Consider the following 19,999-nt stretch of genomic DNA (forward strand, 5'->3'; position numbering starts at 1 on the left):
AGAGAATCTCCCAAGCCTCTCCCGCTCGCCCTGCCGCTGGCGGCTGGATCGCACCAGGCGCAGGATAATGGGGCCCCCTGGGTGTGCGGGCCAGTAGGGCGCTCTGGACGCGTGGAATGCCCAGGGCACGCGCGCGAATGGGGTGCTCCGGGCACCGGTGGCTGGCGACTCTCACTCGTAGTGCGCGGGCCACTGGGAACGTAAGCGGTGCTTACTCTGCAACCTGACCGGGCGCGCGCCCCGCGGCTCGCGGCGGCTCGGCTCGCGGCTCTCGAGTGTGGGCCGACTTACCACAGGCACACTTCCTCGCGGCTTGAATGAACGTCCCTGCGGTAGCTTCCTCCACACCCTCGTCTCTCAGATTCAAGTGATAACATTCCTTTTGCTATCAGTTTGTGTGGAATTCCGGAATGCTCCGAGGATAGATTTTTCTGTTTCTAGTTGTTAAATTTGTTGTGATTTAGGGGAGAGCTGTCGGACGCGCTGCTCACGGCGCCATTTCCATGACGTCACTCTTAAATTATTAAATAAAGAAAAATAAAATAAAATAAAAATTTGAGAAAAAAGGGAATTATTCCTTCCCCTCCTTTTTTCCTCTCCTCTCCTCTCCCCTCTTTCTTGAGAAAATCTTGTGGTGAACTGTGAATTATATTGTACTAAATAGAACAAACAAAACCTGTAATGGAGGGCCTGAATTGGGGAGAAGTAATAAAGGGGTAAAGGAAAAAGAAAAAAATTATATATATATATAAAGGGGGGGCAGTATAGACCCACAAAAAGCAAATGAAAAAATTTGGGTCAAGAATAAAATGATTTGCTTTTAGGTGTTTGCTGACTAAGAGTTATGATGAGAGGAATAAGAAGAAAACAGGAAAAAAGGGGGGGAAATTAAAAAATTACTATTGTATTTAGTGGAACAAGAACTAGATAAAATGGAGTGCCAGGGATGGGAGCACTGCTAATGAGTTAAAAAGGTGAAGTAAAAAAAACCCAAAATGCCACAAACATAAGTTTGAGTCCCAGATAAGATAATTTGTTCGTTATTGAGGTTTGAATGAGAGAAGACGTAAAGGAGAGAGAAAGAGACTAATATAGAGGGAGAAAAGAGAGAGAGAGAAAAGACGGAACCACTAAAAGAAGAAAAAAGAAAAAGGAGGAGAGAGAGAGAGAGTTAGGGGTTTTGGAGTGCAACCCTCATAGAGAGAAAGGAAGAGGAAAGAAAAGATAATGGGAGATGTAACACTTATGGGTAGTGTAGTTCAAAGAGAGGCGAGAGTAAGACTGACAGAGAATTAAATGACCAAATTGGGAGAAGAAAAAAAAAATCAAGATTGAAGATAAGAGACACAGATGAACAAATATAATAAAATGGGATAGGTTATAAAGTCTGCGGATTATTCTTGATTTTGAGAGGTTATCGTCTTGCTTTTTCTTTTCTGTCTCTCTTCCTGGTCAGTGACTTTGTACCCTGGGTTCTGCCCCTGTGGCACGCTCTGGTAGAGGTTTGCAGTTGATAATTCTCTATGGCGATGTCATGTATTGGGCTTCAGTCTTGCTGGCAGTTGAGGCTTATTAGCATTTATAGGCTCTGACAGTGAGAGAGTCCGTGTTCCTGGAGCCTCTCTCCTAGTCTTTCCTTCCACAATTTGAAGCCTGATAATCCAGCTATGGGGTTGCTGCTGCCTCTGCCTGGATAGTAAGAGGCTCAAAGAGCTGGCAACTCCCCACTCTATTCCCACTCAGCACAGGGCTCTGAGTAAGGCTCAGTCAGTCAGAGCTGCTAGCATAATCAGGCGGGGCTTCTGCCCACACAGAGACCTCTAACTCTTCCCCTCTGTGGGATAACACGGGTGCCCACTCCTGAGGTGTTCGGAGGAATCTCTTGCCCACTCTCTGTGTGCGCCGACCAGGATGTCAGACCAGCCGCGTCACACTTTGAGTGAAACCCCTGCCTGCACGGAAAAGTTCCAGTGTTGGAAATGGCTCTCGCTCTCTCCCCATGCGCGGCCCCCTCAGGGTGCTGGGGCAGTTCGGAGATTCCGCTCCTGGCCTGCTCACAGGCCTCTGGGCCTCTGACTCTGCCCCTCTGTGGGAAGACACGGGCACCCACCCCTGAGGTGTTTAGAGGAATCTCTTACCCACTCTCCATGCTCTCCGTGCGCGCCGACCTGGATATCAGGACAGCCGTCTCTCACTCCGAGAAAGCCCTCCGCCTGCACGGAAAAGTTCCAGCGTTGGAATTGGCTCTAGCTCCGTTCCCGTGTGCGGCTTTTTCAGGGCGCTGGGGCGGTTTGGAGATTCCGCTTTTGGCCCACACACAGGTCCCTGACTCTGCCTCTCTGTGGGATAACACAGGCGCCCACCCCTGAGGTGATCGGAGGAATCTCCTGCCCACTCTCCGTGCGCGCTAACCAGGATATCAGGCTGGCCACCTCTCACTCTGAGAAAGCCCTCAACCCGCACAGAAAAGTTCCAGCATTGGAATTGGCTCCAGCTCCCTCCCCGTGCGCGGCCCCCTCAGGGCACTGGGGCTCCTCGGAGATTCTGCTTTTGGCCCACACAAAGGCCTCTGACTCTGCCTCTCTGTGGGTTAGCACGAGCGGCGCCCACCCCTGAGGTGTTCGTAGAAATCTCTCGCCCACTATCCACGCGCGCCGACCAGGAGATGGGGAAAATGGCTGCCCCACTTGTCTTTCTTTGTCTGGGCTTGGCACGCGTTAGCTTGAATTGCCCGGGTTTTTCCTTGGCTTAGATCTCCGTGCCACAGCCTGGTTCGGCCGTTTGTACCGCGGCCTGGATGTATTTACTCCCTTTGCCTTAGTTTCTATATTCTCAGTTCTCAGTGAAAGCCACCCTGTTTGGGTTAGCGAGGAAGGCGGAGCATTTCTTACTCCCTATTTCCCCCGGGGTATGACCATATATCTAGCAAATCTTTCGCTCGACCATAACTTCGGGTGTGTTGCGAAACATCTGAAGGCTTCAAGGATAGGTTTTTCTGTTTCTGGTTGAAGATCTTGTTGAGTTCTGGGGGAGATTTATCGGTATCGCTTCCTACCACGCCATTACTCTGATATCATCTCCTTAAGGACATTTTATAGTCATAATAACATTCGTCTAAATATAATGCAAGATTTTTTAAATACATATTTCTTCTCTCCATTTGTAGGTATTGCTAGATTGCCCTGTGTGCTTTCTGCTCTTGGTATGCACAGATGTCTGTTATTATTGAAAAAAGAGAAAAATCTCTGCCTAAGATCTCAGAATTCTTCGCTTGCATCCCAATTTGCAAAATCCAAAGAAAATAAGAAGGGAGGGAAGGTGGGAGGGAGAAAGAAGGAAGAAAGGAAGGAAGGAAGAGAGGGAGGGAATAAAAATCTGATTTCTTTGTGTTTAGAAATATAAGAAAGAATTACTGTTTTTAGCAGATGAACTGTACCACGAAGAGTGTATGTCTCCACAAGGACAAAAATAATGAAAGAAATAAGAATATGAGGTTAATGTGTAAAAGGATAATGCTTTTTGGTATCTGAAATCTTTTTTCTAATATAAGACAGATGCAATTTTGTGTGTTATTTTTCTATAGTAGATAAATTAAATAATTATTAAAAATAAAATAAGAGACCATCAATTGAACAAATTTTTACATTAAATACAATTTTAAGTGGATTATAATATCTCTGAGAAATACCTTCCACTAAAGGAGGCAGCTGCTTTTAATGGCAATAAACGGATAATAAATCAAGCAAGAAAAAGAAAAGAAACTCGTTTTCAGATTTTTTTTAGTATCTTCATTTTCTCAAAGCACACTTAGAAACCAACTCTGCATTATTTGCAAATAAGTACTACTAAAAAGGCTGCCAATTTGATTGAATTCTTCACTGGAAGACTTTAAAAATAATTATTTTTAAATTTTTCTTTTTCAATTACATTTTATATTATTTTGTTTATGTTTCAGGTGGACAACACACCTGTTAGACAACTATGTACTTTACAAAGTGATCCCGCCCAATATTTCAAGTGCTCGCCTGGCATCATACATTACAATATTATTGACTATATTTCCTATGCTGCACTTTACATCCCTGTGACTTTTTATTTAATAAATAAATTTTTATTAATTTTAATGAGGTGACATCAATAACTCAGGGTACATATATTCCAGGGGTCCCCAAACTATGGCCCGCGGGCCGCATGCGGCCCCCTGAGGCCATTTATCCGGCCCCCGCCGCACACCCGGAAGGGGCACCTTTTTCATTGGTCAGTGAGAGGAGCATAGTTCCCATTGAAATACTGGTCAGTTTGTTGATTTAAATTTACTTGTTCTCTATTTTAAATATTGTATTCATTCCCATTTTGTTTTTTTACTTTAAAATAAGATATGTGTAGTGTGCATAGGATTTGTTCATAGTTTTTTTTTATAGTCCGGCCCTCCAATGGTCTAAGGGACAGTGAACTGGCCCCCTGTGTAAAAAGTTTGGGGATCCCTGATATATTCAAAGAAAACATGTCCAGGTTATCTTGTGATTCAATTATGATGCATACCCATTACCCAAAGTCAGATTGTCCTCTGTCACCTTCTATTTAGTTTTCTTTGAGGTCCTCCATCTCCCCCTGCCCCTCTCCCTCCTTCCCCCCCCCCCCCGTAACCACCACACTCTTGCCCATGTCTCTTAGTCTAGTTTTTATGTCCAACCAATGTATAGAATCATGCAGTTCTTGGTTTTTTCTGATTTACTTATTTCACTCCATATAATGTTATCAAAATCCCACCATGTTGTTGTAAATGATCTGATGTCATCATTTCTTAGGGCTGAAAAGTAAACCATAGTGTATATGTTCCCACATCTTCTTTACCCAGTCTTCTATTTTTTTAAAAGTGATTAAAGCCTTTAAGCAAACTCTTGGCCAGTACAACAACAATTTATAAAAGAGTAGTGCCCTTAACATGTTCACCAAGTCCAAGTTGGCACCAACACCATTCCAAATACCTGAAAATGCAACCCAACCCCAGTTCAGTCCGACAGGAGCTGTCACAAGGAGCAGGAGTCTAGGAAAAGTCCAAATCCAGAAAAAGTCCGCATGGCACTGGAATTGCTGTCACAATTCTATACTTTGCAGCTCACATCAGAGTCCCAATGACTGCTGCTTCTAGCTGGTAATGATTCAGGTAGACTGGAAAAGCCATCTGCAGCATGCGTGGATATGGAGCTTCTGTTCTCCTCTGCCTGGAGAGATGAGACCAGGTTGCTTTTCCCTGGAGCTCTGCGACTGTGGCGTGGTCAAGAAAATCTTGGGATACACTAAGATGGGTGGCAAAGGTAAATTCATAATAGAAGTTGGCAAAAAGATGAAAGAAAGCTCTAAATTAGGAGTAGCTCCCACCCTGAAATATGAGTGGGGCATTGAAATAGGAGGAATACAGGAAACACTATATATTAAACAGAGCAGCAGAAAATAGGACTATCAACACCCACAACAGAGATCTTTGAGGGAAGAATAAAAAAACCTGACTATTCAGGCAAGACATAGTTAAGTGGCCCTTGTGCAAATGAGATCAGTTTACCTGCTTCTTGGAAGAATTACCCTAGGCTCATCCACAGTGTCGTAGATGGGGCCGACGGCCCTGGGCACCTTCAGCCTTCAGTGGCAAATCCCAGCATTCTGGGCAAGGTTAGGTCATAGGTGGCTGGAGCAGGGCTGGATGAGACTGAACCCTCCCTTAGGGGAGCGAGAGGGAAGCTTACCTTCCAGTGTCCCTTTTTCCTCACAGCAGAGGCATGTAAATCTGGCAGGCTTTAGCTCAAAGACCATCCTATTCACTATTGAGGCAGGACCCAGATGGCATCCTATGAGAACCCTTTGGGGCGTTGGAGCCTTTAAGGGCATATCCTAAAAGCTTGTAGTTCGCCTGATCTCTATTGGGCTTTTTCTGCTCTTGGTACCTTAAAAGCCATGCTCAGAAGATCTCACTGAAGTGTTTGAGGATCCCCATCCACCTATATAAACCTTTTCTGTATATCTGGAGCTATTGGGAAAAAGACAAAACAGTGTTATTAGCTGGATCAAATAAAAGAAGGTAGAAGTTTGCAGGAGAAAAAGATTTGGTGTCTTCTGTTCATCAGCATTCAAAAGAAATTTAAAATTTTTTAAGTAAAAAGCATGATATGGTAGACCCATAGGAGTTCCAGGATATGACTCCCCCCTTTTAAATTTTTTTAAATTGACCTTAAAATATTTGCTGGGTACACTTTAATAATACCTTGACTTTACAGATTGGAAGAAATACCCATAATTTGAAAAGTTTGACAAAATACAGTAAATGCTTTTGCTACATATGCAGGAGCATTGTCAGTTTAACCAGTTTAGGAAATCGAATAATAGAAAAATGCATACAGACAATGAGCTATAACATGCTTAGCAGCCTCTCCTGTTCTCACAGAGGTTACTATAAATCCAGAATAGGTATCCACTGTAACGTGGACATAGGACTGTTTGACAAATGAAGGTATATAAGTAACATCCATTTGCCAAAGTTGTCCTGGTAGGAGTCCTTGAGGGTTAACTACAAATGAAGGGAGAGACTGTAGTATAGGACCATTGGACAGGATTTCCCAATCTGCCGTGCTGCTTCCTGAGACAGTTGAAACTGTTTACACAGCGCTGCAGCGTTCTGGTGAGGAATAGTGTGAGACTGAATTGCTCGATCTGTTATGGTTGCTCCAAATAATTTTTCTGGGGGTAGCTTGATCAACAAGGGCATTCCCTTGTGCTAAAGCTCCAGGGAGCATGGAGTGAGCTCGAGTATGTCCTATAAAACATGAAGCTCTATGTTGACATACAAGTCTTTGAAGAAGGAGGAACTGCTGAAATAATTCATCAGCAGTTGTCCCTAAGACAGTATCTTTATAGTGGGAACAAACATAAGTAAATATTTGCTGTCTGTATATAGATTAAAGAAGGAATATGGCAAATGCTGAAAAGCCATGATAATGGCACATAATTCTAGTCTTTGAGCTCATTTTAAGTTGACTGTTTCAGTATAAAGTTGTCCATTGATTTGCAAAAGCGATTTGCCATTTAGTGGAAGTTTCCCAGAGCTATTGTTGTTGATTCTTTGAAAAAAGGAACAACAATAATTTTGAGGCTCAAAACCTATAAGCTATAAGGGTCGCCTATGCCCCTTGATAATCCGGGAGGTGACAAGATCAAAATATGGAAGTGTATTCCATGGGCTATTAGATGGTTCAATGTGCCAAAGCTGTAGCTGCTCTTACACCAATTGAGCAGCTCCCCTAAGTTTCTCCTGAGAAAGGGGCCATTGGTCTACCCATACAGGATTATCTGATTTCCAAGTAAATGGGTCTGCACAATGCATTATTGAGGTAGCAGGAGCTACCAAGGCCCCTATGCTAAATTTTGATATCCTAATCCAAACCTTCTGGTATTGGGTGACACTTCTATGGGGGTGAGAATTCCTCTCTGTTCTTTCCCTAGTCCCTTAGTAGGCAAAAATCCCCGATCAAGCATCTGAGTACTGACTAAATCATCAGGACTGACAAGCAATGCTCCCGTATTTTTCAAAACATCTCTACCCCACAAATTAGACATCCAGGGAGCACATAAGGCTTAAAAAAATCCAGAATGACCTTCTTAATCTTCCCAATGTAGAAAACTAGAACTTTGTTGAGGGGATTTACTCTGTCCTATACCTTGTAATTCTGTGGCTGCTGCATGAGTGGGCCAGGAAGGAGGCCAATGTAGCTTAGCAATAACAGATACATCAGCTCCAGTATCTAAAAGTCCTTTAAATTTATGCCCATGTACTGTTAGTTCCATTTCAGGGCATTCCTGACCTATTTTTTTTTTAATCCAATTGACAAAATCAGAGGAGCCAAATCACCAATTTTCATGGGGCCCCTTTTGCAGAATGTGGCCTCAGAAGCAGAATTAGCATCCTTATACTATTCTTCTAACTGCCTGAATTAGCCATGAGACAAATAATTTTTTTCTTTGATTAATTTTAATAAGGTGACATTGGTGAATCAGGCTACCTATGTTCAGAGAAAACATCTCTAGGTTATTTTGACATTTGATTATGCTGCATTCTCATCACCCAAAGTCCAATTGTCTTCCATCACCTTCTAACTGGTTTTCTTTGTGCCCCTCCCCTCCCCTAACCCCCTTCCTCTCCTTCCCCCCACCCTGTAACCCCCACACTCTTGTCCATGTCTCTGAGTCTCATTTTTATATCCAACCTATGTATGGAATCATACAGTTCTTAGTTTTTTCTGATTTACTTATTTCGCTCAGTATAATGTTATCAAGGTCCATCCATGTTGTTGTAAATGATCCGATGTCATCATTTCTTATGGCTAAATAGTATTCCATAGTATATATGTACCAAAGCTGTTTAATCCACTCGTCCACTAACGGACACTTGGGCTGTTTCCAGATCTTCGCTATTGTGAACAATGCTGCCATAAACATGGAGGTGCATTTCTTCTATTCAAACAGTGCTATGGTGTTCTTGGGGTATATTCCTAAGAGTGGTATAGCTGGGTCAAAAGGTACTTCGATTTTTAATTTCTTAAGGAATCTCTATACTGTATTCCACAGTGGCTGCACCAGTCCGTATTCCCACCAGCAGTGCAGGAGGATTCCCTTTTCTCCACATCCTTGCCAGCACTTATTCTGTGTTGTTTTGTTAATGAGCACCATTCTGACTGGTGTGAGGTGATATCTCATTGTGGTTTTAATTTGCATTTCTCTAATGATTAGTGTTGACCATTTTTTTTCATATGCCTATTGGCCATTTGTATGTCCTCTTTGAAGAAGTGTCTATTCATTTCTTTGGCCCATTTTTGGATTGGATTGTTTGTCTTCCTGGTATTAAGTTTCACAAGTTCTTTATAAATTTTGGATATTAACCCTTTATCAGATGCATTGTCAAATATATTCTCCAGTTGTGTAGTTTGTCTTTTTATTCTGTTCTTATTGTCTTTAGCTGTGCAGAAGATTTTTAGTTTGATAAAGTCCCATTTGTTTATCCTGTCTATTTCACTTGTCTGTGGAGACAAATCAACAAATATATTGCTGCGAGAGATGTCAGAGAGCTTACTGCCTATGTTTTCTTCTAAGATGCTTATGGTTTAACGGCTTACATTTAAGTCTTTTATACATTTTGACTTTATTTTTGTGAATGGTGTAAGTTGGTGGTCTAGTTACATTTTTTTGATGGTAGCTCTCCAATTTTCCCAACACTATTTGTTGCAGAGGCTGTCTTCATTCCAATGTATGCTCTTACCTCCTCTGTCAAATATCAGTTGTCCATAAAGGTGTGGGTTTATTTCTGGGTTTCAGTTCTGTTCCATTGATCTATATGCCTGTTCTTATGCCAGTACCAGGCTGTTCTGAGTACAATGGCCTTATAATATAACTTGATATCCGGAACTGTGATACCTCCCACTTTATTCATCCTTTCCAAGATTGCAGAGGCTATTCATGTTCTCTTTTGGTTCCATATAAATTTTTGGAATATGTGTTCTATATCTTTGAAGTAAGTCATTGGTATTTTAATCGGTATTGCATTGAATTTATAAATTGCTTTGGGTAATCTAGACATTTTAATGATGTTTATTCTTTCTAACCATGAGCACGGTATATGCTTCCACTTGTATGTATCTTCCCTGATTTCTTTTATCAATGTTTTATAATTTTCTGAGTACAAGTCTTTAATCTCCCTATGTTAAATTTATTCCTAGGAACTTTATCTTTTTGGTTGCAATGGTAAAGGGGATTGATTCCTTAATTTCTCTTTCTGACAGTTCATGGTTAGGATATAAAAATGTCTCTGATTTCTGAGTATTAACTTTATATCCTGCCACCTTGCTGAATTCATTTATCAGTTCTAGTAGTTTTTTAACTGAGACTTTAAGGTTTTCTATATACAATATCATATCATCTGCAAATAATGATAGTTTTACTTCTTTTCCAATTTGGATGCTTTCTATTTCTTTTTCTTGTCTGATTGCTGTGGCTAGGACTTCCAGAACTATGTTGAATAAGAGTGGTGAAAGGGGGCACCCCTGCCTTCTTCCTGATCTTAAGGGGATTGCTTTTAATTTTTGTCCATTGAGTATGATGTTGGCTGTGGGTTTTTCATAGATGGCCTTTGTCATGTTGAGGTATGTTCTCTGTATTCCCACTTTGCTGAGAGTTTTTTATCATGAATGGATGCTGGATTTTATCAAGTGCTTTTTCTGCATCTATTGAAATTATCATGTGGTTTTTCTCCTTCCTTTTGTTTATGTGATGAATCACATTGATTGATTTGCAAATATTGTACCAGCCTTGCCTCCCCAGAATAAATCCCACTTGATTCTGGTGTATGATTTTTTTCATATATTGCTGAATCCAGTTTGCTAATATTTTGTTGAAGATTTTAGCATCTAAATTCATCAGAGATATTGCCCTATAATTTTCTTTCTTTGTGTTGTCTTTGCCTGGTTTTGGAATGAGAATTATACTCACCTCATAAAAGGAGCTAGGAAGTCTTCCTTCCTCTTGAATTTTTGATAGCTTGAGAAGAATAAAAGTTAGTTCTTCTTTGAATATTTGGTAGAATTCACTTGTTAAGCCATCAGACCCAGAACTTTTCTTTCTTGGTAGCTTTTTGATAACTGTTTTGATCTCATTTGTTGTAATTGGTCTGTTTAGGTTTTCCGATTCTTCCAGATTAATTTTTGGAAGATTATATGTTTCTAAAAATTTGTCCATTTCATCTACGTTGTCTAGTTTATTGGAGTACAGTTCTTCATAGTATTTTCTTACAATATTTTGTATTTCTGCTGTGTCAGTTGTTATTTCTCCATTCTTGTTTCTAATTATATTTATTTGAGTCCTTTCTATTTTTATCTTGGTGAGTCTTGTTAAAGGTTCATTGATCTTGTTTACCTTTTCAAAGAACCAGCTCCTTGTTTCATTGATCCTCTGTATTGTTTCTTTAGCCTCTATGTCATTTATTTCTGCTCTGATCTTTATTATTTCCTTCCTTCTACTATCTCTGGGCTTTACTTGCTGTTCTTATTCTAGTTCTTTTATTTATTTATTTTTATCTTTAAAAAGTTTTATTATTTTTTGTCAGGTATCATTTAATATTTTTATTAATATTTTATAACTTTCTTAGTGTTGTGTACTTCTTTTATTGCTCTTATTTAAGTATCAAATACATGAAATAATAAACAACCTTTTGCTATACGTTTTTCTTATAAATGAATTTTTATTAATTTTAATGGGTGACATCAATAAATCAGTGTACATATATTCAAAGAAAACATGTCCAGTTTATCTTGTCATTCAACAATGTTGCATACCCATCACCCAAGGTCAGACTGTCCTCCGTCACCTTCTATCTAGTTTTCTTTGTGCCACTCCCCCCTCCCCCTCTCTCTCCTCCCCCACCTCCTGTAACCACCATACTCTTGTCCATGTCTCTTAGTCTCATTTTTATGTCCCACCAATCAATGGAATTCTGCAGTTCTTGTTTTTTCTGATTTACTTATTTCACTCCGCATAATGTTATCAAGACCCCACCATTTTGTTGTGAATGATCCAATGTCATGATTTCTTAGGGCTGAATAGAATATCATGGTGTATATGTGCCACATCTTATTTATCCAGGCTTCTATTTTTTTTTTACAGTGATTAAAGCCTTTAAGCAAACTCTTGGCCAATACAACAACAATTCATAAAAGAGTAGTGTCCTTAACATGTTCACCAAGTCCAAATTGGCACCATCACCATGCCAAATCCCTGAAAAATGCAACCCAACCCCAGTTCAGTCTGTTAGGAGTTGTCACAAGGAGCAGGAGTCCAGGAAATTCCACATCCAGGAAAAGTCTGCATGGCACTGGAATTGTCACAATTCTATACTTTGCAGCTCATATCCAGGTCCCAATGACTGCTGCTTCTAGCTGGTAATGACTTACGTAGACTGGAAAAGCCATCTGCAGTATGTGTGGAGATGGAGCTTCTGTTCTCCTGTTACTGGAGAGATGAGACCAGGTTGCTTTTCCCTGGAGCTATGCGACTGTGGCTTGGTAAAGAGAACCTTGGGATACACTAAGCTGGGTGGCAATGGTAGATTCATAATAAAAGTTGGCAAAACGGGCAAAGAGAGCTCTAAATTAGGAGTAGGTCCCAGTCTGAAATATATGTCTGGCATTGAGATAGGAGGAATAGAGAAAACACTATATATTAAACAAAGCAGCAGAAAATAGGACTATCAACACCCACAACAGAGATCTTCGAGGGAAGAATAAAAAACCTGACTATTCAGGTAAGACATAGTTAAGTGGCCCTTTTGCAAATGAGATCAGTTTACCTGCTTCTTGGAAGAAATACCCTAGGCTCATCCACAGTGTCATAGATGGGGCCGACGGCCCTGGGCACCTTCAGCCTTCAGTGGCAAATCCCAGCATTCTGGGAAGGTTAGGTCATAGGTGGCTGGAGCAGGGCTGGATGAGACTGAACCCTCCCTTAGGGGAGCGAGAGGGAAGCCTACCTTCCAGTGTCCCTTTTTCCTCACAGCAGAGGCATGTAAATCTGGCAGGCTTTAGCTCAAAGACCATCCTTTCCACTATTGAAGCAGGACCCAGATGGCATCCTATAAGACCCCTTTGGGGCGTTGGAGCCTCTAAGGCGTATCCTAAAAGCTGGTAGTTCACTTGATCTCTCTTGGGCTTTTTCTGCTCTTGGTACCATAAAAGCCATGCTCAGAAGATCTCGCTGAGGGGTTTGAGGATCCCCATTCACCTATATAAATCTTTTCCATATATCTGGAGCTATTTGGAAAAAGACAAAACAGTGTTATTAGCTCGATCTAATAAAAGAAGGTAGTAGTTTGCAGGAAAAAAAGATTTGTTGTCTCCTGTTCATCAGCATTCAAAAAAAAGTTAAAATTTTTTACGTAAAAAGCATGATATGGTAGATCCGTAGGAGTTCCAGGATATGACTCTTCCCTTTTAAATTTTTTTAAATTGACCTTAAAATATTTGATGGGTATTCTAGTTCTTTTAGATGTAGGGTCAAGATGTTTATTTGAGCTTTTTCTAGCTTCTTGAGGTATGCCTGTAATGGTATGAATTTCCCTCTCAATACTGCTTTTGCTGTGTCTCATAAATTTTGAGTTGATATATGCTCATTATCATTTATTTCTGGGAAGTTTTAAATTTCTTCTTTGATCTCATTGTTTACCCATTCGTTATTTAATAACATGCTATTCAGTTTCCAAGTGTATGAACATTTTCAGTTTTCTGTTTTGGTTGATTTCTAGTTTCATACCATTGTGATCAAAGAAAGTGCTCGATATGATTTCAATCTTCTTAAATTTGTTGAGACTGCTTTTGTGCCCTAACATGTGGTCTATTCTAGAGAATGTACCATGAGCACTTGAAAAGAATGTGTATTCTGCTGTTTTAGGGTGAAAGGTTCTGAAGATATCTATTAAATTGAGTTGATCTAGTATGTCCTTTAACTCTGCTGTTTCTTTGTTAATTTTCTTTCTTGAGGATATATCTAGTGATGTTCGTGGGGTATTGAAATCCCCTACTATTATAGTATTGCTGTTGATCTCGCCCTTTAAATCCATCAGTCTGCTTTATGTATTTAGGTGCTCCTATATTAGGTGCGTAGATATTTATAATGGTTATATCTTCCTGTTGGATTGCTCCTTTTATCATTATATAGTGACCTTCTTTATCTCTAACTATAGTCTTTGTTTTAAACTCCATTTTGTTTGATATAAGTATTGCTACCCCAGTTTTTCCATTTCCATTTGCGTGAAATATTTTTTCCCATCCTTTTATCTTCAGTCTATGTGCATCTTTTGTTTTAAGGTGTGTCTCTTGTAGACAGCATACGTATGGGTCGTTTTCTTATCTCTGTAGCTACCCTATGTCTTTCTTTTTTTTACCCTATGTCTTTTGATCGGATCATTTAATCTATTTACCTTTAAGGTTATTATTGATATGTAATTGTTTATTGCCATTTTATTCTTTATAACTGTATTTCTCTTTTTCTATATTCTTTTTCTCCTTTCATCTGTTTACAACAGGCCCCTTAGCATTTCTTGCAGCCTTGGTTTGGTTGTAGTAAATTTCTTTTTTTTTTTTTTTTTTGTATTTTTCTGAAGCTGGAAACGGGGAGAGACAGTCAGACAGACTCCCGCACGTGCCTGACCGGGATCCACCTGGCACGCCCACCAGGGGCGATGCTCTGCCCACCAGGGGGCGATGCTCTGCCCCTCCGGGGCATCGCTCTGTCGCAACCAGAGCCACTCTAGCGCCTGGGGCAGAGGCCAAGGAGCCATCCCCAGCACCCGGGCCATCTTTGCTCCAATGGAGCCTTGGCTGCGGGAGGGGAAGAGAGAGACAGAGAGGAAGGGGGGGCGGGGGTGGAGAAGCAAATGGGTGCTTCTCCTGTGTGCCCTGGCCGGGAATCGAACCCGTGACTTCTGCACGCCAGGCCGACACTCTACCACTGAGCCAACCGGCCAGGGCTGTAGTGAATTTCTTGAGGTTTTTTTGTCTAGGAAACTTTCTATTTCTCCTTCAATTTTAAATGATAGCCTTGCTGGATAAAGTAGTCTTGGTTGTAGGCTCTTGTTCTGCATTACTTTGAATATTTCTTGCCATTCCCTTCTGGCCTCAAGTGTTTCTGTTGAGAATTCGGAAGTCATGCTTATGTGGGCTCCTTTGTAGGTGATAGGCTTTTTTCTCTAGCAGCTTTTAATATTTTCTCTTTATCACTTAGCTTTGGTATTTTCATTATGTGTCTTGGTGTAGATTTCTTTGGGTTTCTCTTTAATGAAGTTCTCTGTGCTTCTTGAACATGTGAGATGTTTTCCTGCCTTAATTGAGGGAAGTTTTCAGCTATGATATGCTTGAACAAAGTCTCTATCCCTTGTTCTTTCTCTTCTTCAGGAAGCCCTATGATGCGGATGTGATTTCTCTTCATGTTGTTACAGAGCTCTCTTAGAGTTTCCTCAGACTTTTTGAGTCTCTTTTCTTTTTTCTGCTCTGCTTCCATGCCATTATTTATCTTGTCCTCTAACTCGCTGATTCGATTCTCAGCTTCACCCATCCTGCTTTTAGTTCCTTCCATTGTGTTCTTCATTTCTGATATTGTATTTGTCATTTCTGACTGATTCTTTTTTATTATTTCAATGTCCTTTTTTATATTTGCTATCTCTTTATTTAGGTGTTCGTAATGACCATCTATTGTTGTTCTAATATCTTTGAGCATCCTAACAATCGCTATTTTAAACTCTGCATCTGGTAATTTGGTTATATCTTATTCATTCAGGTCCTTTTCTGGGGTTTTCTCTTGATTCATTTGTGTTGCATTTCTCTGCCATCTCTTTTCTCTGTGTAAAGGAAGGTTTTGGCCACTGGAGTCCACTTGGTGTGGCCTCTGTTCCCTAGGTATTGTCTGTTTGCAAGCCCGCCACCCTCTCTGCTGTTGCTGCCTAGGGCGTTTTGTTATGAGCGTTGCTGGTGACTGCCCACTGGGGCTGTTGCTTTGGTTTCTGCCTCTCCTTCACGAGAGTGGCTGTGATCACGTGCTCGGGTGTACAAGCCTTGGTGGCCTTGGCCTTTACCCCGCCCCCGTGGGTGGCATTATGCTCAGCCCTGAGGGCAGTGGTGAGCACCTTTGCTCAGCTGCGGGTGTCCGCCTGTTTCCGGGCTTTCGCCCCGCCCTTGCAGGAGGAGCCCACTCATGGGACAGCAGCAAGCCTTGGCTCCACAGGCCAGGCGGGACTGCTTGCCCACGCTCAGTAGCAGGACTCTGCCTGTTCTGGGTTTTTGGCTCCACTCCCCCGGGAGGAGCCGGTTCCCAAGTCAGGCCACAAGCCTCAGTTCTGCAGGCAGGGCAAGGCTGTGCTCCTGCGCCCTTGCTCAAGGGCTGGTCTCCACCCCTTCTGGGGTTCCCACCCTTCTCCCACAGGCTGGATTGCAAGCTGCCTGCAGCTGGGCTTGACTGCTTTTGCACGCCCCCTCCTCCCCAGCCGGGCAAGACTGAGCTCACACCTGGGCCCAGTGGTGGCCAGCCGGCTTCCGCCCTTGCCAACAGAACCATGCTTCTGCATCCCGCCACCACCCACCCTACGGCGAGCCCTTAGCCATGTGGGGTGTGGGTGCTGCAGCTCAGACCCTAATACTCACTACTGTAGTCCCAAAAGCTCCCTCCTTCTAAGCGACTCAGCTCTGAGTATTGTGGGAGAGCTTGTTTGGCTCGTGTCCTGCTTCCCTTTGCTGTTTCTAGGGGAAATATTCACTTCAGATTTGGGGAGTGACTCGTCCCAGGGGTTAGGGTGGCTGTCTCCCAAAATTTTTCTTCCTGTGCCTCCTAGATTACACTCTCTTCCTGCTACTCCAGTACTCTCCTCTCTCCCCGTCCCCCAGAGTCCCAGGTGAGTGGTTGTGAGAGAGGTGTTCTGTGAAGTCCATTTAAGAAGAATCCTGGGTCTGAGAAATCAGTCTCTTTCTCACAAACAGTATCCTGACTTGTTTCCAGCTAAATACTGTCCATATGCCTCTTCTAGGCTCTGGGGCTGCAGGTTGGGGCTTTGTTCCTGGGACTCAGGACCCTCCCCTCTCTGCTAAACTCACTTCCCACCACGCGAGTCTCTCCTGGCTGCCATTCACTCCAGGGAGTTGGGCAGCCCTCTCCGCATTTCTGCTTTTCCTACCAGTCTCGATGTGGCTTCTTCAGTGTTCCTTGTTGGAGATTCCTCTTAGTTTAGTCCAAAGTTGGTTTTTCCAGATGATAGTTCTTAAAATTAGTTTGTAATCCACTTTGGTTCTGGGAGGTGGATGTTGGTACACCTGCCTACTCCAGCACCATCTTGTCTTCTCCCTGGTTTCCCCCTGTGACTGTTTTTTAACTGTCGATTTGTACTTAATATTCATCCTTTTTAAAAATTTTTTTTATTAATTTTAATGGATGACATCAATATATCAGGGTACATATGTTCAAAGAAAACATGTCCAGGTTATCTTGTCATTCAATTATATTGCATACCCATCACCCAAAGTCAGATTGTCCTCCGTCACCTTCTATCTAGTTTTCTTTGAGCTCCACCCCCTCTCTCCTCCTTCTCCTCCCCCAGTAACCACTACACTCTTGTCCATGTCTCTTAGTCTCGATTTTTATGTCCCACCTAAGTATGGAATCATGCAGTTCTTAGTTTTTTCTGATTTACTTATTTCACTCCATATAATGTTATCAATCATTCACAACAAAATGGTTGGATCTTGATAATATTCATCTTTTTTACACAGCCCCCCAAACCCTCTCCCCTCTGCAACCAACAGTTCTTTATATCTGTGAGTCTGTTTCTATTTTGTAGTAATTCATTCTTTATGTTCATTGGTGTTTTATAAAGTATTAGGGACAATATAATATAAAACAAATTTTTCCCATGCTAGTTCTTACTTACTTTTACTCAAACAAGTATTCTGATCATTCATTTCTTTTCATTTTACCATCTCCTCAGTTCCACCCATATCTCAGCTATGAAGGAGTTACTCAGAGGTGACTGGGTTTATTCTACTAGGTTTCAGAAGCCCTCCAAAACTACAGATCCTCTTATTCCTAGTATTCTTGCAAGTCTACATGCTCACTGTAGTGGTAAATATCAGCAAGATAATTGTCATTAAGATAGACTCCAGACTTCAAAGGCCGATGTATTTCTTCCTTAGAAACTTGACCTTAGATCTCTGCTACTCCACAATCATCGCTCCCCAAGCTTTAGCCAACTTCTTGTCTAACAAAAAGAAATTTTTTTTTTTTTTTTTTTTGCATATTTCTGAAGCTGGAAACAGGGAGAGACAGTCAGACAGACTCCCGCATGTGCCCGACCGGGATCCACCTGGCACGCCCACCAGGGGGCCACGCTCTGCCCACCAGGGGGCGATGCTCTGCCCATCCTGGGCGTCGCCATGTTGCGACCAGAGCCACTCTAGTGCCTGGGGCAGAGGCCAAGGAGCCATCCCCAGCGCCCGGGCCATCTTTGCTCCAATGGAGTCTTGGCTGTGGGAGGGGAAGAGAGAGACAGAGAGGAAGGCGTGGCGGAGGGGTGGAGAAGCAAATGGGCGCTTCTCCTGTGTGCCCTGGCCGGGAATCAAACCCGGGTCCTCCGCACGCTAGGCCGACGCTCTACCGCTGAGCCAACCGGCCAGGGCCAGAAAATTTCTTATACCAGCTGTGCAGTCCAATTTTTCTTTGTCCTGTTTGTCACAGCTGAAAGCTTTCTTCTGGCTGTCATGGCATTTGATCGATTCTCAACCATTTGCTCTACCCTCTTTTATTCTGTACACATGTCTCAGAAAGTCTGTGTTTGGTTGTCAACTGGTCCTATGTCTGTGGAAGCATCAGCTCCATAGTCCAAATGGATTCACCTTCAGTTTGTATTTATGTGGAGAAAACAGATTGGACTACTTTTTCTGTGATGTCTCAGCCCAGATCCAGATCTCATGTGTTGACACCTTTGTAAATGAGATTGTACTGCTTATCCTGTCTGCTCTCATCATCATTACTACAACTGTCATTCTGGTTTCCTATGCTTATATCCTCTCTACTGTCCTAAAGATACCCTCAACCCATGGCAGGGTAAGACCTCTACCTGTGGCTCCCACATAGCAGATGTGAGCTATGGGACAGTGTTCTGTATGTATGCCCAACCTGGATCGATCTCCTCACCAGAGCAAAACAAGATTATAGCTGTGTTCTACACACCTATAACACCAATGCTCAATTCTCTAATATATACTTTGAGAAAGAAAGATGTCAAAGATGCTGTCAAAAGAATATTATGTGAGAAATGATTCACTGATATTTGTAAAACCATTATATAGCAGGCAAGTTTTGTTTTCTAAGGGTCCAGGCTATTCTTGATCTTGTAAAATTATTATATCAAGGTATTTTTTGTATAGCAACAAATATTTCTCTTTCACAAAATAATATTTCTAATAACATAGGTTTATAGATCACTACTGTTTTCTTAGAATATATAAAATATATGCTCATAATTTATGATATGCATATGTTTTAATTTTAATTTTACTTTAAGAAGTAAATATTATGAACTATAATTACATAATAATTAAAATAAGATTGCTCTTTGTGACCTATTTTTTTTTCCTATAAAGCAGCTAAGCTGGTATTTGTTTGGAAAAGATCCCATTGTGCAGGTGGCAAGATAGAACAGTAATGGTTACATAGAAGATTTTCCAAAGATCAAGGTTTATATTCTGAGGATTGTCATCCATAGAGTTATGACTCCTATAAAAGGGAACCCACAATATATTATCAGCAAAGAAATTTTTCACATGGAAAATGAATAACATTCTATTAAACTTTATTCCCCATTTTTCTTAATATAAAGTGATATTTTATAATAAAAATAATATATCATTTCTTTCATCTTCAAATGAGAAAATTAAGGCATTGGGAGAATATCAACTCTTGTATAGAGTATTCATGTATTCTTTTACTCCTCAAATCAGACCTATCATGAAAGTATCATCATATGAACATTGAATGTATAATTTAAATTCATGTTTTACAAGTATAGAAATTGTATTTTAGAAGCATTAAGTAATATCCTTAATTTTACATTGCCAGTAACAATCAAAGCTAGTGTTGAAACACAGAATTCTCTGACTCCAAAGCCATAGAAGTAAAGATTATGTGGCAGTGACTCAGAAAAAGCTTTATCTTAGGTTTTAATACTGTAAAAGTATTTAACTCAAGTGTATTAATAATGGTATCCAATCTCTCTAATATAATTAACCTAACATAATTTTCTGATATATCATAAACTAAATTGTTAAAGTATAGTTTGTGTTTCTTTGGTAATTTTTTGTTATAATTATCTCATTATATTATATATGACATTTAGTTATATATTTTATTAATATAAATACTTTTCTTCGTT

The 19,999-nt window shown here is 41.1% G+C and overlaps 1 long non-coding RNA gene and 1 pseudogene across 1 annotated transcript in view; one reads left to right on the forward strand and one right to left on the reverse strand.

Annotated features, from left to right (window-relative positions):
• LOC136395272 (uncharacterized) overlaps positions 1-19,999 on the reverse strand; it is a 273,153-nt gene that overhangs the window by 163,785 nt on the left and 89,369 nt on the right. The window lies entirely within an intron of this gene.
• LOC136393943 (olfactory receptor 9S13-like) lies at positions 138-18,887 on the forward strand (annotated as a pseudogene).

The sequence above is a fragment of the Saccopteryx leptura genome, chromosome 2 (genome assembly GCF_036850995.1).
Source record: "Saccopteryx leptura isolate mSacLep1 chromosome 2, mSacLep1_pri_phased_curated, whole genome shotgun sequence".
Classification (NCBI taxonomy): domain Eukaryota; kingdom Metazoa; phylum Chordata; class Mammalia; order Chiroptera; family Emballonuridae; genus Saccopteryx; species Saccopteryx leptura.